This window comes from Clarias gariepinus, chromosome 25, assembly GCF_024256425.1.
Source record: "Clarias gariepinus isolate MV-2021 ecotype Netherlands chromosome 25, CGAR_prim_01v2, whole genome shotgun sequence".
Classification (NCBI taxonomy): Eukaryota; Metazoa; Chordata; class Actinopteri; order Siluriformes; family Clariidae; genus Clarias; species Clarias gariepinus.
In genome coordinates, this window is record NC_071124.1 from 24,353,393 (window position 1) to 24,375,645 (window position 22,253).

Below are 22,253 nucleotides of genomic sequence, written 5' to 3' on the forward strand. Positions count from 1 at the left end.
CGTCTTCAGTAAATCTAGCATAAAATGGCAAAAATAAATAAATAAAATAATGCGTACTTTCTTTTCTTGCCTTTCCACTAATGCAAACAAATCTTTTAATGGCTCCTGGACGTATGTGTGACGTTTGCTCATTGCATACCGAGACAAATTTCGTGCAAAATTTTAGTTCTTAAGGCGCGGTTTAACTTTCATATACTAAGTTCCACTGTACTATGTTGTCTGTCTTTTGGCTGCGCCTGTCTAAGGTTCGCCACACCAACTTAGCACAAGCTTGTAATCAACACTGCCTCCAGTGGCTGGAAATAGGCTCCAGGCCCTCTAAGGGGGGGCGACCCTGAATACAGAATAAAGCGATATAGACAATGAGAGAGTGAGTCATGGATTGTTTTGCACATCACGGAGGTTAGCTAGTTTAGTGTTTTTGTTAATTTATGTTGTAGATTTATGTTGCATGTAGCACCTTGGTCCTGGAGGAACGTTGTTTCGTTTCACTGTGTACTAACTGTATATGGTTGTAATGACAATAAAGCCTACTTGAACTTGAACTTGAAAATTTTTTTTCCAGAAAAGTAATGAATGAAATACGATTTACTGTTATCACTGCATTGTATAAACAGCACATCCTGTAGTGTTTTAGTCCTCTTACACCATAGCGACTTACACTTACAACAAAACCTCGGCATACAAAACGCCCTCCATTACTGAAAATTTTGCAAGAAATTAGCATCGGCATACGAATGGAATGAACGCCGCCGTTCAGAACGGTTCCCAGACTTAGAGAAGTTTAATGCCTAATTATTTCATGTTTTGGTCATGTATTATTTCAAATTTTACTTAATTCACACATCTTTTTTAAATGTTTTGATTTGCAAAAATCTGATGGTCAGCATGGTCAAAATGGTCTGCATTTACATTATTTCCTAGGGGAAAATATGTTTTGCAATACAAGTTTTTCCCTTAAGAACTCGCCCCTGGAACGGATTAAATTCGTAAGCAGAGGTTCCACTTTTTTACCCAATTTAGGCTCCGTTCACATTAGCAGCCTAAAGAGACTCAAATCACTTTCAATCAGGAATTGAAACCTTTTATAGGAAAATAATGAATTTATTCTTACTGATACCTAACTACAGTAACTCATACCATTAATATGACCCTGTTTTCTCTTTCGTTTTTATTCCTTACATAAATATTTTACAGAGTTATTTGAAAAGTGACTTTTAAACAACAACACTAATTAGATATAAATTTAGCTTTAAGAATCTTTTGAACACTTAGTGGCAGAGGGAAAATATTTACACAGTATATGCAGTAAATGCAGAAATACATTTTCACATATCTGAATAAATAAATATATAAAGCACAAAGATCATTTTTATTCCTTGGCTACACGTTTAGCCTTGGCTACTCTACGGCGTCGTACACAGTGTGCAGGTAGAAATTCTCTTTAAAAAAGAAAATCTTCAATAAATGCCTTTGATACTGTATGTAATATCACAGCGGAGTTTGTTATAAAGAAAAAAGCGAAAGCAAATGGACCAGATGAGATGAGACGAGACAGACAAGCCAGCAGGACGAAAAACAAATGTCCTTCAGGTCTCCGGAGTCACAATGAGGAAATGACACTCAGCAGGTGCACAGAGAAAAGAGAATGGAGGAGAGAATAGCGGAGGGTGAAGAGACTAAAAGCCTTGAATATGTTGCTGTCTCTGAAGGATGCCTTTAGTTACACAAAAAATCAAACTTAAAACACCACTAGACCTCTTACCCTCACATTTCTTAAAACAGATTCTGCCAGAAGCAATCAAAACAATTTTAAAAATAGTTCTTTCCTCAGCACTGGCTATGTACATAAATATTTTAAACTAGCACTTATCAAACCCCTGATTAAAAAAACCTGACCTCAACCCCCGTCAGCTATGCAACTATAGACCACGTTCTCCCCAGGATGCTAGAAAAGGTTGTAGCAGAGCAGGACTTAGGCCTGATCGTAGCATAGAGACAGCACTGGTTAAAGTGGTAAATGACCTCGTACTGACCTCTGATCGGGGTTGTGACTCCTTGCTTGTGTTGCTTGACCTTTATGCAGCGTTTGACATCATTGATCACGGTACTCTCTTTGCTAGATTAGAAAATGTTCTAGGAGTTAAGGGAACGGCCTCATCCTGGCTCGGATCCTATTTGACTGATCATTATCAGTTTGCAGACGTAAAACAGTGACCTCTCTACGCATAGTAAGTTAAAGTTCAATGTTCTGCAAGGTTCTGTTTCAGGTTCTGTTTTCATCTTCTTTGAGTAACATTATTTGTAAACAGTGGCATTAGTTTCCACTGTTATGCTGAAGACACACAGTTGTACAGTATGTCTCAGCAAAGCCAGATGAGACTCCAGTTCATCAAAGCTGACGGATATGTAGAGGACATTAGACACTGGATGGTCAGTAACTTTTTTCTTCTTAATTCTAACAGGACAGAAGTTCTGTTACTGGACGTGCTGCTAGAAGCAAGTTTTCTGATCACACGGTAACTCTGGATGGCCTTTCTATTTCATCATGTGCAGAAGTAAAAGACCCGGGTGTGATTATTGATTCCAGGCTTTCATTTGAAGCTCTCGTAGATAATATTACTAGGATAGTCTTCTTTCATCTCAGAAATATTGCCAAGACAAGAAATACAATGTCACTATGTGATGCAGAGAGAATAGTTCATGCTTTTGTTACCTTCTAGGTTGGACTACTGTAATGCCTGACGGTCTGGATTTTCTACTAAGAGCACAAATAAGCTCATTTAGTCTGAGTCCTCACTAGAACCAGAAGATGTGAGCACATCACCCCTATCTTATCCCAGTGAAATTTCACATTGATTTTAAAATACTACTAGAGCTCTCACCTGTGACGTAAAACCAAACCAGCCACCATGTGGTCTGTTGATCTTTCTGGACAGGTGTTGAAACATCAGTTTCATTAGATTCCCATTGAAAAACAAAACAGAGATGTGTGATTATCAGTTAGAACTTCCTTTACATTTATTGTTAAGTTTTGGTTTGCTCAAAGCTACAATTAGCAAAAAAAGAATTCAATCATTTTTTTAATGTGCAGCAACCTCAGTTACTCATCAGCCAGCATGGATAGCAGTGAGGCAGGTGTATGGCAAGGTGAAGAGAAACAGGTGACAAACTGACACGTTTAATAACAAAATGTAAACTATGTTGATGTTCTGTTTAAATGATGTTTAATATCATACCCAATGTGATAGCTGTAAATATCACCATCATGAATCTGCCAGTGCTATGTCATTGAAAGTGCTTTAAAGAACAGCTGTTGTTTGAAAACATCTGCAATATCCAATATGTTTTGCCATAAACATATGGCAAATGACATGACTGCAAGACCTGTAAAGCACTGAACGGTACAGTTCTGAGTGAACTGGTGAGATTCTATGATCCACCACAGCTACTTGGATCGAAAGGTGCAGGCTACTTGTTGATACCTTGTATAATGAAGACCACAGCAGGGTGCAGAATCAAATAGCCTTCCAGTTAGTGTTCAGGACTCCGACGTAGTCTCAGTGAAAGTTCTCAGGTCTCAGGTCTAGGGTGAAAGCTGATTATTTAGTCAAGACACTTTTTCTTTTGGATAAACAGGGTTTTTTTTGGGGACTGTGAGCTGACATACGGATGTCCCCCAGTTCTCACACATACACTGAGGTTTATTGGCGGTGTGACTGGCCCTAACCCTCATTGTGTGTCTTACTTTCTGGTACTTTTAATTATGCTGTCATAGCTCATCTTGCACAGGTGCCAGGTGTCGTATATATTGTCTTTAATCATTACGTGACAATAAGCATACCTAATAATCTCTCTCTCACTCTCTCTTCCTGTCTCTCTTTCTGTCAAGCTAAACAAATGCTACTCCTGCAGGACCAGTGATCCCGACCCCCTCTGCTCTCCAGACTGGCCTTATCCATATCGATGCCCTACTTCTTTCTGGTTGAAGTTCTCATCACATATAGACACTCATTTCTGCTGAGGCATCATATGGACGGCTTAAAGCTACACTTAGAAAGATTTCTTCGGAACACCTAGACTTCTTTGCCTTGTACTTTTACCAGGAATTATTCAGCTTTAGGCCTGAAATTACCATAAACGGTTTTTCACTCAAGTCTCCCATCAGTGAACACTTCAGAAATGTTCTTCAAAAATATATAATTCGTATTAAAGCTATCATTAATTTCCTGGTCATAAAACTGCATAATTTTATGATACATCGCACAGAATTATTTATAACTGCACTATCCGGTGTAAGCCAGATGGAAATGTGTTTTCTGTTGAGTCTGGTTCTCCTCAGGGTTCCTCCCTCACCACCGTACCCTCCCGTTCAAACATTCTGGACAAACTTATGATTATGAACTTATACCTGGGATTTATATACTCCTGAAAAGCTCAAGGTCAATTTATGTTCTACAACATGGCTGTTGAATTGTGGATTCTGATTGGTCAGGAGGTGTTTTCCAGCAAAAAAAGGATCAAAGATGTAAATGAATGCACTCATTCTAATATATCTAATATTTAGATATGTCTAATAGTTTAAAAACATCTCCAAATGTTGATGTTCTGAACATGTACGGAATGAGTCTCCGGTGTTCACTCAGAGTTAAAGCTGTAACTTTACATTTTCTGACATCCTCATGATAGAGGAGTGTATGGTATGGGTTTTCTCGGTAGCATCACATTTTTTAACTTCTAGAAGAAAGAAAAAAGACTGGTGGGGGCATGACTTTACAGCCACTGTAATGAAAGTAAGAAAAGGAACTAACTTCTTTGGCTGGTGTCCTACAACATTTTATAAATAAAAATGATGGCATGGCATTGAAATAAAACAATTGTAACCACTGGCCACTTGCTGTGGTACAGTATAGGAGGGATAAAAACAAACAAACATTTGTTGGCTAAGGACACACCATGTCCAGATAATCCATAAATCCTTTTTCTCTGATTTGCTGAGAGTGTTTTCCATCCAGACGGCACTCCTGGAGACGTTCCTCGAATGAAGCTCTTGTGGGACTTTGCATTTTCACTTTCTTTGCAAGAGAGAGGGAGAGAGAGCATGAGCAAATGGACATTAACTAGTTAATATTTAATTCGGTGTACGTGAGGCAGTGTTTCTGAAGGGTGGTGGGCTCGCTAATGGGGGCAGATTGGGTATCATGGTAGAGATCACGAAACGGCCCCTGGGAGAGCTCAATGGCTCCATTAATGCCTTTTTTCTAGAGGAGAAGCCACATGGAGACACGCTGTCCAGGTATTGACCACTCGCTGGAGAATCGGCGGCTTGGGTTGAAAGCACATTCATTAAACACAAAATATAAATCGTTCCTCACACAGTAGGAGAAACCTTAATCATGACTGTTGCACCACAAATCTACGTTTACTTTTTGGTGCATTACTCTGACGGGGCTGCGGTGTTTTAGAAAAATGAATCCGAACCTGAACCGAATTTCATTCATCGTGTTGAAGATGCATTACAAATTCAGTTACTTTCTCGTATAGCATCCGTACAGCGTCACCGAAAACAAGGCCGCTCCTAGGGGCCGTCGTGGCTGTTTAGCGCCTTCGCTTTAACACAGTTATTCCTGAAAATTCAATATTCTACTGCTTTGTACAGTCTAACTGAATTGACCATGTGAGCTCAGCTAGTCTCTCTAAACCAATCGCATTAAACCATCGCACGGCAATGAAATCAATAAACATAGATTTCAAAGATGTGGGACTTACTGCAACATCGAGTCAATTATTCGTTCGAAGTCTCGTGTAGCCTGTTTATTCTGTTTTCACCGATTGAAAGATACTGTACCGCCATGTTGGTTGATTTGTCTTAATAATTAAAATAAAAATGAACTAATCAAATACCGAGCGAGTACCGCAGGAGACCGCTCGATTGTTTCATTCTATTCCACATCACATGTCTTCTGATTAATGTAAAATAAAGACTGTAAAATAAACACTTCCTTATAAATTACTTCTCCATTTACTGTAATCCGTTGACTGAATTTGAAGCAACTGTTGTTTCTGGATACATTAAGAGAAACTTGCGCTGTTGTCGGACCAATCGGAATCAACAACGTATTGTACTGTATGTAGGAGAAAGGCGACAAGGTGGTGCAGTGGTTAGCACTGTTGCACCTCCAGGGTCGAGGGTTCGTGTCCCATCTCGGGTCTGTGTGCATGGAGTATGCATGTTCTCCTGTTCTTGGTGGGGTTCCCTCCGGGTACTACGGTTTCCTCCAACAGTCCAAAGATATGCAGAGTAGACCTGAGTGTGTGTGTGTGCTGTGTGATAAGATAAGACTGGCACCATGTTTACCCTGCAAGTGTCCCGTGTCCCCCGGTATACAGGATCAGCGTGATAGAGAATGAGGGACAAGGGAAAGATCGTAAGTGCAGTGTACTTCGGTAATAAGTGTAAGAAGTTGCATGAAGTTTCAGAGAAACGGAGCATTTATGCTATTTTTAAAGCAGCTACATTAACAAGTGGTTCATCATCTACAGTGTTCACCTGCACATGACTGGCAAAAAACGCTGATGTGCAAAAATGGCGAAATATCCACGTTCATTTCAGCAACCGTGTGCAATAAAGCATCTCACGAGTCTGAACCAAATGGAAAACACAACCACTTAAGTTTTTTTTTTTCATTATTATTTTTATCCATATGCGTTTTTTTTTTCTGAGCAGCTGAAATGATTTGCCTGCTCTCAGAGAGAATGCGCCTGATGACTGTTTTTATTGAGTCAGATGTTCCATTAGATGGGAAGCGAGAGGAGCTAACGCCAGCCCTGCGCTGTAGCGATGCGCTTTTTGCCAGACCTCACACCACGGTCATTAGCGAGCCTCCGAGACTTACTGTCTCTCTGTGACCGCAATTAGAAAGACAAAATGTCACTTATGGAGAACGTTCTGGCTCATATGCTGTTAACCAGGAATGATGAATGGAAGTTAGGGGCCGTACATATTTAACAGCCTTTCAAGGGATTTCTAGAGGTTTATGCGCCATAGCTAATCGTGCTTCTGAAATGTGAAATTATATCATGCTAATTTTATTTTTCTCATTGGGTGACTCATTTAATATCATTATTATTATTAATAATAATAATAATAATAATAATAATAAAAATAACAATAATTTCAGCAACCATGTGCAATTATTATTATTATTATTATTATTATTATTATTAATAATAATAATTTCAGCAACCGTGTGCAATTATTATTATTATTATTATTAATAATAATAATAATAATAATAATAATAACAATAATTTCAGCAACCGTGTGCAATTATTATTATTATTATTATTATTAATAATTTTAGCAACCGTGTGCAATTATTATTATTATTATTATTATTATTATTATTATTATTAATAATAATAATAATAATAATAATAATAATAATAATAATATTAGCAATAACAATAATACTATTGAAACTATGAAACCTAATCGATTTCTTTACAACTACATCACACTACACCACAACTCTCTTAAATTCTGCACTCTGATTGGTCAGGAAGTATTAATGCATTTCCTATAACAGCAGCCCTGAAAAGAATGCTGATGCAAATCACCGGTTTATATAAATTAGGCAATATCACACCCGAGGCTGGATATCATTGATATTGTTTTATTAATAAGAGCTCATTTAGGGGACTTAGATGACAGGGGTAATGTGTAATGCTTATTTGGTTTATATTATGTAATGCTGAGGTTTATTTAAGATTCATGGAAGGAGTCTTCAGCTTTGTTACAGTCGGAGGTTAAAATGCAACATTTTCAGGTCAGAGGAGAGCCAGCTACACCCGTGAAATTTGGACAGTGAGATCCTGAGGCTGGAATAAGGCTAGACTAGGCCATTTTTTAAAATTAAATAAATAAATGAATAAATAAATGTAAAAAGTGGTAGATGTAAAGATGGCAGTCCAGTCTCTTGTTTGTTGATGAGAGCAGTAGGGATTTTTTTTTATTTTTTAACTATTCAGGATGACCTGGATGAGGAAAAACCTTCTTCTATTAAATCTCCCCCAGACGCCTCCATTCCTCTGGATCTAAATCATCAGGGAATCAAGATGTCCTAGGCGTAGAGTTTTTATCATCACACGCTGAACAAATGTAAAGCACCTTTTTCGCCATGTTGGTATTATCAGAGAGATTTATTTGCTCCAAATTGACAATAGAGCTGGTGTTTGCCTCCAGACTTAGATAAGAGCCTCGACCAGGTTTAAAGATAAGGAACCTATTGAAGCGGGCGCACGCACGGATATGGAAAGCCTCAGGGGACGGTTTGATCTCCCGCCCTTCTGCCCTGCTGCTGTACGAGGACCCTCTCGGCTGGTTTGGATAATAATTGGATTTTATATAAAGCTTCATGGAGCAAAGATACTCGCCTGGGGTGGAGTCATGAGCTCGGCCACGGAGATCCCGACCCCGGCTGTGTGTCAGTGTAAGATCTGACAGCGGAGAGACATCACAGGAAAAATATTTATTTGGGCCGTTAATAGGCGGAGTACAGTATCAACCATTCTGATACGTTCTTAAGGACAGTGGAGCACAGATCCCTTACAGGTTTTCCATATCACTAAAACAGTGGCACGGTGGTGTTGTGGTCAGCACCTGTCGTCTTGCACCTTCAGGATCCGGGTTTGATTCACGTCTCTGTGTGCATGGAGTTTGCATGTTCTCCGTGGGTTTCCTCCGGGTACTCCGGTTTCCTCCTACAGTTCCAAAGCCTGGTTAGGCTAATTGGCGTTCCCAAATTGCCTGTAGTGTGAGTGTATGTGTGTATGTTTGCCCTGTGATGTATTGGCACCCGGTCCAGGGTGTACCCCGCCTCGTGCCCAAAGCCTCCTGGGATAAAGCGGTTTAGACGATGAATGAGTGAGTTAGTAAAACATGTTATAAATGTACACAAAAACAATACATAATATACATGTGTGGTGAAAATAAAAGTCTGAACCAAGCAAAGAAAACAACTAAGGAAAAGACTGAGACTGGGTTGAGAACACGTTAATAAAACCAGGAAGGAAATCCTGAATGAGTGTGATGGGAGATTACTTTAACGCTTGGCAGTAAAAACATGTTCAATAGTAAAAGTAAGTTAACAAGTTAACACGTATCATTGTAATCGCAGCTCAATCATTCTGCAGTGGACATTTACAAATTCCACCCTTCATTCACCCAAACCCGTACACCTCTATTCCTCTAATCCTCGGCGTCCCCCTCTCTCTCTCTCTCTCTGTCCGTGACCAGTACAGTAATATGGCAGGCTCTATTACCCTGTACGTTCCTCTTCCAGGCCACCGTGTCTTTAATTTCACGCTTTGTTAATGTCCTCTGTCCTCCCCGTGTCCTGCACGGTGCCCTCTGTGAGTAAAGACGGCCTCTGGCTTCACTGTACCTCGGGGAGCTGTCTTCCACTTTCTCTCCAGATGTTGCAGTAAAACAGTTCCGCGGAGACGGGCCGAGACTCGCTCCTTCAGCAGGACACAACCTTCAGCGTGTTGCATCGGCATCGATTACTAATGGTCTCTCGCGACAGTTTTATTTTTGTTTTAATCTTCGCATCATCATTTTTGTTTACAATTGCGGTAACGTAGAGGTTATGTACCTGGATATCAGGTAGAGGTTTAGGTGTTCGGACCTGAGTTCAGTGTGTCGTGAGGCTTCAATACCGCACGTCCATATTCACACCTCAGGACTTAGAAGAGAAATAGTCTGGAAGAATTAAAACACTGGAAGTGGACATGACCAGAACAGGAAGCCATGCGCTGAGGTTGGAGCGCGCTCAGGGGAACACCGAGACACACGTGTGATTAGATCGAGTGAGAAGTCTGTACTGTCACTAAAAAAATATTTAGGAATGCCATTCGAGAGCGATATTTAATACATTAATATATGATCCTATCAATTAATTTATTTACAAAGGGCGTTCAAGTCAAACCAGGACTTTTGATTGTACAGAACAGTTCTGAGAGTAAAATCTCCCTTTATTTCTCTATATAATCCCCTGATACACTAATGCACTTATCCCAGTGTTTCACTAGTGCTTGTGTACCATCAAGGTATCAATGAAACACGCCCACAATCGTTTTTTTTTTTTACGGACGTACAACCTTGTTTAAAATGTTTGTACTGATCATATGTTTTGCAACTAAGAGTCTCATCACTGTACTGTGCTTGAAGTTTACTGTAAATGTCAATCGCCCTATTTTCACACCTTCATTTAGCAGAAATTTCATGATTTCATCAAGTCCCGGTTAGATTCGAACATCCCTTAAATTTATCATCTGCTGAAAAAGGCACAATGTTTGTTATTTCACAACATGAATAAAACTGTGATGACAAGATAAAAAGAGAGAAAATAAAAATAATTATGATATGATGCATCCATGACTGTAAGAGTTACCGAATGACCCTGGGACAGACGGTCCACGATTTAAAAAACAAAACAAGCCATAAAATTCCGCACCAAACCCGCCGGGTAAGCCTCGTCACATCGCGAGCCTTCAGAATGAGGAGAATGCAAAGGAGCGAAGTCAGAACAAAAGAGAACTAAAATGAGACGGAGCCCCTCCTGTCAGGGGAACAAAGGAACTGAAATGAGTCTGGGCTTGGCATTGGGGGTCTCGTTGCGAGTAACTCGATCACTTTGTGGATGAACTCGGGGGTCTCTGGCATGAGCTCATTGATCTGCAGCGGGGGGGCGAGAGCAGGCGACGGGCGACAGACTTTCCAGCCGGCACGCGGGGGAGAGGAACGCTGAGACGGAGCGACACGCGGCCCGAGTCGGAGCTCGAACTCAATCACAGACTCCGGCTGCGAGAGAAACCCGTGATCATAGTCTCCAGTTAATAAAATTAACGTTTTATATTCAGCAGCAGAAGTTTAAGCGAAAAACGTTTCAATAACAGAACATTCCCAAGTGCTTTATTCCTCTGACACCCCAGAAACGTACCTACACTTTGATTTAATAATGAACAACTTTTTAATGGAGTAGATGATTAGGGACAGAGGGACAGAAAGTCAGACAGGGAGACATATCAATATAAAACAGACAGACAGATAAACACTAGATGGACGGACAGATGAGAGAAAGACAGATACAAAAACAGACAAAAAGACAAACAGACAGATATATAAGATAGGCAGACAGACAAAAAAAGAGAGAAAGACAGACAGACAGACAGATACTGTATAACAATAGCTAGCTAGATAAGGGGATAGATGGATACATAAATATTAATAATTGAAGACAGAGAGACAGACAAATAGCTATGTAGCTAAATAAATAGTCAGACAGACAGACAGACAGTCAAAGTAGCTAGATATTAATGATTAAAGACAGACAGAGCGAGAGAGAGAAAAAGTTAACTAGCCAGACTCATACATAGACAGACAGACAGACAGAGAGACAGACAGATAAACAGCTATAGTAGTTACTGTATATAGAGAGAAAGACAGAGTAAAGTCAGACAGACAGAAAGGCCAAGCTACTGGCACGGATAAAGACAGGGAGACAGACTAACACATAAACGCACAGACAGACAGACAGACAGATGGAGAGAAAACAGCCCAATAAAGCATAAACTAAAACGACTTATAAAACGGTGGTACAAAAGAACACTAAGGCACAATAAAGATCCCATAAATATAAAGGAATAAATAAGAAATAGGACGACCCGGGCCGCAGCAGCGAGGAACATGCGTGTGATATTAGATGTATTACACATTAGACGTCCATCTGTTACTGATTTGTCATGAAGAAGAGGATTATGGGATTTACGCTGGAGTAATTATCTCAAACCCGGTGACACAGTGACACACATAATCCAGTGACGACTGGCGTGATGATGATACACACTCGGGGAGAAATGTGAAACAGTCGTACTGTAATCACACCGCAGACGTCTGGGTTTTAAAACGAAACGCCAGAACTTACAGAAATCAATAAAACTCTTAAAAGAATTTGAATAAAAAGAGAAATGTAAGAGACGGGGAGTTCTCTGAAGAAGCGCAGGCTGCAGACTCACCCGTCCCCCAGTCCACGCCTAGTGAGTAATTCTGTATCACACCGGTTTATTACAGCAGGTCCATAACACACCGTGTGATTCTGTAAGTGAGTGTATTCTACACGCCAGGTTATACGATAAACATGCCTCTAATCATAGACCTGTAGTTAAACAACATTGTTACGCTACGTTTCACGCATGCAGGTGTAAAAAAGCGATTGACATTTACAGAAGACGGCGTATGGTGATGAGACTCCTAGCTGAGGTGGCTCGGAGCTCACTGCAGTCGTTTCCATGAACATTCATGTAAAAGCCATTGAAGGAGTTCCTGGGAGGCCGGGGTTTCAGACATGAAGCAGGCGAACCAATCATGGCTCCGAGCTTTAATGCAGCAGGGGATTATATAGAGAACTGTGTTCTGTTATTCTGTACTGTCCCGCTTTGACTTGAACGGACCTCGTATCAGTATTCAACTCTCTGTAGAAGTTAATAATATAAACTATGTCTGTTTTTAAAGTAAAGATGTAATTTAAAAAAGTTACAGCTTTACCTCTGCCTGTTGCAAAGCGCTCACACTGGAGACTCCTTCCATTAATGTTTAAAACAAATGCATTCTTGACTATATCAGCGGAATCACACATTTTCAAATTATTAGCAAAACAGTCTCCGTGTAGGTTCCCGTGAATAACTGGTTACTATAGCGATGATAAAAAAGACTGATGGTCCTAAAGAATGTAAATGAATGCAAATGAATGTAGACGTCACTTCCAATTTGGCTTGTTAAACTATTTAATTACCAAAAGAAAAAAAAGAAAAACGAAACCAAACGTAATGAGGAAACGTAACGCCGGCCCCAGAAAACGTCTTAATTAGGATGAATGAAGGAGCTGATGATGATGATAAAACAGTACGAGTAAAGCGAGCGATCCATCACTGTGTCATGTTTCTGCAAAATAAATGTTTCCTGTCATGAGATTTTCAAGCTGATGTCTTTTTTTTTCTGCTGTCTATAATTGAGGCTGCTAATAAACCTTGAACGCACTGTTTAGCGTACAGTGAGCTCTGTTATTAATAAACTTTGATTAACTGTGACTCCTTGCACACATTGATTATATTTTTTTCCCCCTTTCTCAATCTCTTATTTTTTGTATCATCAACTTGATAACGTGCGGCTGAGGAATAACAAAATGCCGAAGCGTGAGAAATGAAAGTTTTCCCTGGTGCACGTCAGGGTCCTGCTCCTGCATTTTTTCAGCCTTTTAAAGCGTTTATTCATGACAAACACTGTGACATGCCGACAGAAGATGGGAGCTCGGCTATTGTTTGAGATCCCAGCGTGCCTCTTGTTGCCTGGAAACCAGCCGTAATGACCCACCCCCCCCCCCCCCACCTCCCTTTTATTTTCAATTCCTCACCTTCTTTCTCACCCACTTTGGCAAACAGTGCCACATTCTTTGCTTTAGTTTCCAAGTTGTCTAACACTTTGGGCGTTTAGATACGTAACGAGCACGACTCTGAAGCGGCCCGGCTTTGGTGTAGAGTCTGTTGATGTGGAGTCTCAGCTAAGGCTTTCCTTTAGAAGAATTCTTTATACTAGAGGTCCATCTCAGTTACGCACAAACTCGTCAAAATGCTCTAATACCAGCGTGTGGCACAAACCCGGAGAACTCTGTCTCGCTAATGACTCGGAACTACTGCAGGATCTTCAACATGAAACTCTCTACCTAGATATTTCTACGTAGATGCAATAACATTGTATCCAAATACATACACTTCAATATGGAGTCGGCCCCCCAGTTGGGTCCCCCAGTTGGTTTCGCTTCATGGTTCAGCTGCTACTCTTCTTGGAAGGCCGTCCACAAGATGTTGGAGTGTTTCAGTGAGAATTTGTGTCCATTCATTCTGTAGAGTGTTTATAAGGTCAGGCACTGATGTTGGACGAGAAGGCCTGGCTCACGATCTCCACTCCAGTTCATCCAAAAGGTGCTCGATGGGGTTGAGGTCAGGGCTCTGTGTTCGGGCCGGTCAAGTTCTTCCACACCGAACTAATCAAACTGTGTCTTTATAGTCCTTGCTTTATGCACTGGGGCTCAGTCATGTTGGAATAGAGAAGGGTCTTCAACAAACTGTTGCCCCAAAGTTTAGTAAAGGATAGCATTGTCCAAGATGTCTTCCTTAATCTTAATGCTTTATGAAGCATTAAGAATGTCCTTCACTATGGATAAGGGGACTGGTTGATTGAAACACCTGAATTCAATAATTAACAGGTTTGAACAAATACGTTTGTCCATATAGCTGATGTAGCTAGTTGATACACTTTGAAAATCCACTTGCTAGCATTACACGTAGTGGCTTAAAGCATTTAAACCTAAGTACATCAGTCATTCATACTAAGCATTTTACTTATTTTGATTTTAGAATCAACCACAGGGTCGAATGACCACTAGGACCACCTGAGTCCTAAAGCGAGTCAATCCCAATTGACCCTCACAGTAAAATATCCAACTTTACAACAGAAATACATGTTTACAGCCTGATACCAAAAACAAGTTTTGGTCTTCATAGCTAGACTTCTTATTTTTACAGGGGCTGAATTTTATTTAATTCATCAGTTAAAATGATATTAAGCCATAACATTATGCATAATTAGGGGCAAAGCATGGGACAACGTGTCGGGTATGGATGATGGAATTCATTCATATGCAAAGTTACATTATCATTATAATGAGACCTACAGTTGGCGGTAATGTTAACCGCCGTTAAACAACAAAGGAGAAAAATATCAAAGAAAACATTAGCATATAAATTATCCTTAGCTACCATGGCATTTTAACTAAGATAAAGCTAAGCTAGCTAGCATGTGGTAAGGTAACTGAGTTAAGTAGGCAACTTCCAACCAACAGCCAGACTCTGTCCGTTCTGACAATTTATGGATTTTGGCGGAGTGACCAGAGCTTCCACAGGCGACATCGCAGACGATTCTTTTTATACCACTGGTGGAATCGACGGTTCAATTAAATTAAAATATAATTTGATAATTAAATTATATATAAGGGCGACACGACATGTGCCCCAAGTCCCCTGTACCCCCCGTGACCCTGGACATATGATAAAGCGGTATAGAAGATTCATCCATCATACAGTATAAAGTCATGTATTTGTTTTGATACACCTGTCACATGCTATACTAAGAACGCAAATTTTCTCTGCAAACATTAGCGAGCTAGGTTCATTTGTTGCAGAAAGGTTTATTAACTTAGTGTCGATTTACTTTTTATTACCTTATCGTTGCCTTTTGCATTTTTCGACTTTTAGACCATTAATCTGCCTCACACTGGGTTTATAAGGTTCTACACCAGGCAAGGCTTAGTTTCTTTTTGTCTCATCCAGGAAGTCTCTTTGAACTCACCACATTTACATATTGCTTTTGACTGCAATGAAATTCATGCAACACTTACTCACATATAAATCATGTGGACTTTTTTTTGTTTGCACATGTAATTTATTCCCTTTCAGCATGTGCTATTGGAGCTCGCGGTAAATCAGGGCCGGGGCGTAATAACAAACGGACCTGACGGTGATGACGCTCCAATGCTAATATTACCCTCACATGTGCTATTTATGTGCTAGACGTCCGCGTGTACAGTATTATTTACTGTGCGACTTCGATTGAAATGTAATAATGTTTTAAAACGCTCCTCTTGTATTCCACATGGGAATGCATTGAGATAAGACCAGGAGAATCCGGCAAGGTGACCTGCTTGTGTAATGCATGTGTTTATGCATATGTGCGTGCGTGTGTGTGTGTGTGTGTGTGTGTAATCCGTGAGCCCTGGCTGTCAAATGCCTACAGGAAGGTATTTATCAACAGCGTCACTATCGTGAGCGGTTACGAGCTGTCAGTAATCTGTTCTGCTACTCTGACGTCGCTGACTGATCGCTAATGTTCCTTATGTCATTTTCACAAGCCGGCATTTGCACAAAGCATGTGACATGCACACGAAACATATATTGTTTACAAACAAGTTTGCTATAGAAGTAGCTTCAGGACATGGCTGGATTTTATTATTTATAGAGATTATATGCGTTATGCTAATTTAAAATAATTATGCTTAGATTTTTTTTTTTAAATGACGCTTGGGTGAAGTGGAAATATTGGTCTATGTAGATGAGATTGGAAAAATAGTTAAAGCAGGTCATTGTAATGTGAGACGATGAAATAAGTCCATTATTTCAATGTTATATACCAGAATATAAACATAAATACAAACACAAACATGGCAACTGACGGCACTGGGGCCGGTTTAGAAAAAAAAAAAGACTAGCAACCTCAAATGTGTTTTTCTTAGCTTTTTTTTTTTATATCCTCTTCAGAATTTTCCCACAGACATATTTAATGTTTAATCAGAACACATTTATCTACCTATATATAGTTTTATTATTTTGGAAACGACATCTGCTTCACCGCTTCCCATTTCTGACAATAGCTCCATTTTTTTGGACTTGGTGGCTCAGTGTGTTAAGGCTCCGAGTTAATGATCGGAAGGTTGGCGGTTCCAGACCCTGCTCTGCTAAGTTTGCAGCTGTTGGTCCCTTGAGCCATACCCTTAACCCTGTCTGCTCCAGGGTGTGCTGTAAAAATAGCTGATCCTACACTCTTACCCCTGCTGAACCACCGGCCTCCCAGGAACTCCTTTAAATGGTGTTTCTAAACATATGAAAATGGTTTACGGCGAGGTCAGGACTGTGTGCAATACTCTGAGCAGGGGATGTGGCAATAACTCCCAGCTGGGTTCCTGTACCGTGTTAGTGAATGAGTGTGTGTACAAATTTTCTGTCGATTCTCAAGGAGCAGCCACCTCGGCCGGGATCGTCATTCACAGACATACGGCCTTATTCAAAACATTTGTTTTTTAAATTAGTTCATTATCTAACATTAGCGAATCCTGACGAAATGAACGACTTGTTTGTAAATGTTCTCACGTCTTCTCACAGATCAGCCTTTACACACTTTTTATTAATCCATTTACGTTGCATTATACAACTTCTTGTAAATGTGTTCCTATAACTAAATCCCAGGGCATTTTAGCCCTTACTTGTTTTGCTGTTTTTTTTTTTTTAAATAAAACATATATCGCGCTCGGAATTGTGCATTATAGAGTGACCTATAATTTTTTTTCTAAACAAAATAGAATGGCAAAATAATAAACTGAATTTTAGTACTTTTTTTCTGTGACAAAATAATAATAAAAATAATAAAAATAACTTAATAATTTTATGAGTTCTACATTTTTGGAACTACATTCCCATACCTGGTAGTGGTAAAATCGACCCTTTATAAAAGTAATGATAACTTTTCTTCTACCTGTTATACCCTAAAACCCAAAAGCTTCTATATAAGCACCATTACTCCCGGCACGTATCTGTGCTGCTTGGGTTTTAAGGGTTTGGATGAACATCATCAACATAAATGAACCAATATCAAATAAAAAAATCAACAGCTTCTGACCAATCACAACACAGTCATGTGATTCTATCGGCTGTCGGTGGCCAAGTCGGAGTAATACTGTATATAAAGATTTTTACATTTTCAATCAACATTCTTTCATCATTTTTGCATTGCCTTATGGGTAAACTGTGACACTGAGTCAATCCTTCAACCTAATCGAGTATAGATGAAGTCCTTATGTTTAGAACTCTGATGCATTTCATGTTGCTGGTACAACTCTGAAATGAGAAAGCAGCGTCGAAATGAAACGAATGATTCCTCTAAATTAATATATGAGCACATCACCGGTGACCAGGCTTCACATCGCACGCCGCTTGATTTACTGATGAGCGCTCGTTTTTTTTAGTCATTTCATTCGTGTCGTTTAAGTGGCCCTCCATTAACCCCGGCCCGCCCCGGAGGCAGTGCTGATGGAGAGGAAAATGCATTTCCAGGAAGCGTAATTAACACGACGGAATCTGTTCTGCAGGTATACACATAACAAGTGCACTTCATTAAAGGCTGGGATTTGTTTTTACCCCTGGCCACCTCATCGTACAGAAGAGTGCTTGTGAAAATATTGAATTTCCACTGAATTTTCCACAGCAATAAGAAACATTTTAACCAAGAACAGGGTGTGTTTATTTCTGAGTAATGCTTAGTGTGGGTTTTACAGCATCATCTTTCCAGCGTGTGCTTTTAAATAGAACAGTATTTTTTTTCCTGGATTTTAGGCCCATCCCTTTTCCCACCGGCGCTGCAGGGTGCCAACCCACTGACGGCGGGGCGCAAACCTGGGTCCTTAGACCCTCAAGCCAACAACCCAGAGCCTTAACCGACTAAACCACCACTTCCCTAATAATAATAATAATAATAATAATAATAACAATAATTTTTAACTGTATCATATAAATACAGATGGAAAAAGAGATGAATTAAAGAGAAATTAAACAGTTCCACTCAGATTTAAAAGAATCAAATAGTGAACTGAAAAGTGACACCTGAGACCTTGGATGGTTAAAGAAAGTACTTTACAACATTGTGTGTGTGTGTGTGTGTGTGTGTGAAGTTTCTGCCTGTTGCAACTTTAAAACAACCTGTTGCCCAAATCATTTTCTATTTCACTTTCCTCAAAAAAGTAGCAAAAAACGAATTTAAAGAAGTAAAAAAAGAATTAATTTAAAAACCAACTCTATCTTTAATATTTCTTTTGTTTCTCTTTTCTCTGTGATTATTTAAACAATTTTACATGACCTTCTCTTTCATATGCTTTTTAAAACTTTTTACTTACGTATACAAGATAAGATTCAAAATACAAGATTTTTGTTTTATATTGATTTATAGGTAATAAAAAAAAATCTTTTTCTAATATCTTGTTCCAGCTTTTAATAGTATGTTTATAATTTCCTTGTTAAGCGTACTGAGCCGCCTGTGCAATTAACTGTTGTTTCTTTATTCTGTATAGCACCGGTCATCATGACGAGATGGCTTTACAGTAATCCACGCGGCTAATAAACGATCTGAAAGCTGGCAGTGAGGAGGGAAACCTCCTGTTGAACGTTTGGGAGAAAATCTGGGAGGAAGTGAGACTAGAAATACTGGCTTTCTGTGTTTGACAGCGAAGGAAAAATCCCTGAAACACCACAAAAGTGTGATGTTGGACATCTATTAGAAATGAGAACATAAAAGAGTGATACAGACAGACAGGAAAATAATCAGGGTTTAGAAAAAAAGAATTAAACATTTAGCTAATAATGCATTGACGACATGTCCGTGTTCGTAACACATTCATAAAGACTGTTTCATAAAGAAAAAATGTTTCACAGAGACGCTACTGGAACATTTCCTGTAATGAAATACATGAAAACTTGGCTTGTTTGCAAAAAGAGATTTTTTTATTGTTTTTTGTTTTGTTTTTTGTAGAAAAATGCTCCTTGGTTATCATTATTTTCTTTGTATTAACAATACAGTTAACATGATTTTTATATTTCTCGCATATTATACCCCTATTATCTTAATAGAATAAAATTAAATGTAAATTCAGGACAATATTAGAAAAAACATCATGCATAGAAACAGGATTTATTGTAATATATTTGAAATATATGTGAACAAGGTCTAGTGGTGAATTTGTCTAGACTAGCCTTGAGCAGAGATATCATCAACTACTCTCGTTAATAATTACAGCAATAATGTGTACAGCTGTGCTATAAAGATACAGAAAAATGCTTAGCCCAATATTACATTCCAAACTTCTAACAAAATGTAATGAATGTAATGAAATAGGCCAATTTAAAACCATGAGGGGCGTTCAAGTCAAAGCGGGACTTTCTGGTGCATGAAGGGGGGAAAAAAGGGAGTTTTTACTCTGAGAACTGTGCCCCACTATTCTGCACTATCAAAAGTCCTGCTTTGACTTGAACCTCATTGTAGTATTCCCCCTTACTCTCACAACTTGTGATCAATGTGCTCTAATTACCGTGTTTATTTTAATAAAACTAGCCATTTAATAAAACAAATGCTAGAACACGTATTGGTTTAAGAGCCACGGCAGAGACAGTATGGGCCCCCTGACCATCACACCCATATGCTTTTGTTGAACATCCCATTCCAATTCCAGATTTATTTAACTTTTCCTGTAATGAAAGTTTTCCACTAGATGTTGGGCTCCAGTTCAATCCAGTTGTGATAGTGTTGAGTTCAGTCAGGGCTCTGTACAAGACACTAGAGTATTCCAGTCCAATTTTAACATACAGTACCATGTCTTTACAGAGCCCACTTTGTGCATGGGGAACTGTCACGTTGGAGTGAAAGGAAATTAAAATTCAGCAAGCGAAACGCCTGCCTACTTGCCTACTTGACACCAACTTGCTGGAAGAGACACATCTGTCTCTGTACGCACAATTATTCGCCAGCACCACTTGCACATTACAGGAACTCGGCTGGAAATTATTGGCAGTTATTGGGAGTACAGTCCTGACCTTGATCCAAGCCATTTTCACATGTTTGGGCCATTAAAGGAGTTCCTGTGAGGTTTTAGACGTGAAGCAGGCAGTCCGATCATGGCTCAGACATACTGTACTAAGACAACCTTTTACCTTAATGGTATCCAAGCACTAGTGAAACACTGGGAATCAAAAGTCCCACTTTGACTTGAACGCCTCCTTAAAACATTTATGGAAGGAGTCTCCGGTTTCAGTAACTTTGTAACTCTTGTGACATCTTCAGGACAGAGGAGTGTACACTTAGTGATTAGAGAGGAAAAAGGGAATAGTGAAGAAACGTGTGGTTACAGCTGCTGTGACAGTAAGTGAAGTAAGAATGGAAACTTGTTTTGCGGATGTTCTATGTGGTTAGTATAAAAAAAATACACAAAGAAGGACATTTCAGTAAACTGCTTTGATAAAAGAGGAATAAAATGTCCGCGACCCTGAATACAGGATTAAGCGGTGATGAGTGTGTGAGTAAAACGTGCTGCTACAAGAAACTAATACAGAACCACATCATTGAAAAGGAGACGATTTCTGCATCGCTGAACAAAGTTAACTCCGTACTGTACCTTCTCTACACAACATCATGTTCTACTGTATCTTCTGGAATTTTCCAGGAACTGTTAACACTAAGGAAGTGATTATGGTGCCAGGGGCTCCGTCAGAAACCTAAAAGCTTCGCCATGCAGAGAACCAGTTGTCAGGTTTGCTTTCTGAGCCAGAGGTGGAAAGGTCAAGAGTGGAAAAAGTCTATACACATAAACATCAAAGGGCAGCAAGCAAGAAAATCGGCTTTCAGCTCAAGGGCTGTGTGTCAGAAATGATAATGTGAGTTTTTGTTCATCCTTCAAGTCATTGGTGGGGTCTGAGAGGCGAAAAGTTATGAATAAAGGTATAAACGAAACAATATTTTATACATCCTGTCAGTTGAACCCCATGCTAGCTAACTGGCTGGCACTTAAACTTTTAAGTAATTGACACAAATCCTTTCATAAATCCTGTCAGGATTCCCTTATGTTAGCTAACTAAATAGTTTGTGAAAACTTACTAATTCATTAGAAAAACAAATATGTTTAGCCAGCCGTGTTAGCTTAATTAGCCATTATGCACAGAAATTAAATCTGTTTTAAATTAATCCTGTGAGAACATTTTCTCGAGATTAGCTAAGGATTGCTACGTACCTAGCATCAATCGTGGAGATTTTGAACATGTCTTAAAAGATTATTTTTGGAAATCCTATTATTAGCACATTAGCTATTGAGCTAGCTGTTAAAATATCAATCATGTATGACATAAATGACATAAATGCTTTCAAAAATCTTGTCAAAGTAAGCTATTTGATGCTAGTCAGCCTCCGTGGTTAAGCTTGTAATTATTAATTAATTCATGTTATTTATAAAAAACAAAGAACATTTTAATTTACCTACCTGTTAAATGTGGAGAAATTTCGGTACACAAATTTAAAATCCTCCTAGCAATCATGTGAGGATAATCTAGTCCTGTCATGTTAGCTAACTGGCTAGTACTAGCTGAGAAAAAGGTAAACAATTATGAAAATGTTTTGATTCATAAATATACTCTTAAGATTAGCTACTAAAAGCCACATAACAAGTGTTAGCATAAAAACTGTCGGAGAAAGTATATATATACACACACACACACAGTATATATCTATAAAACCCTTAGTTTAGCTACATTAGGTAGTAAATGTTATTTGG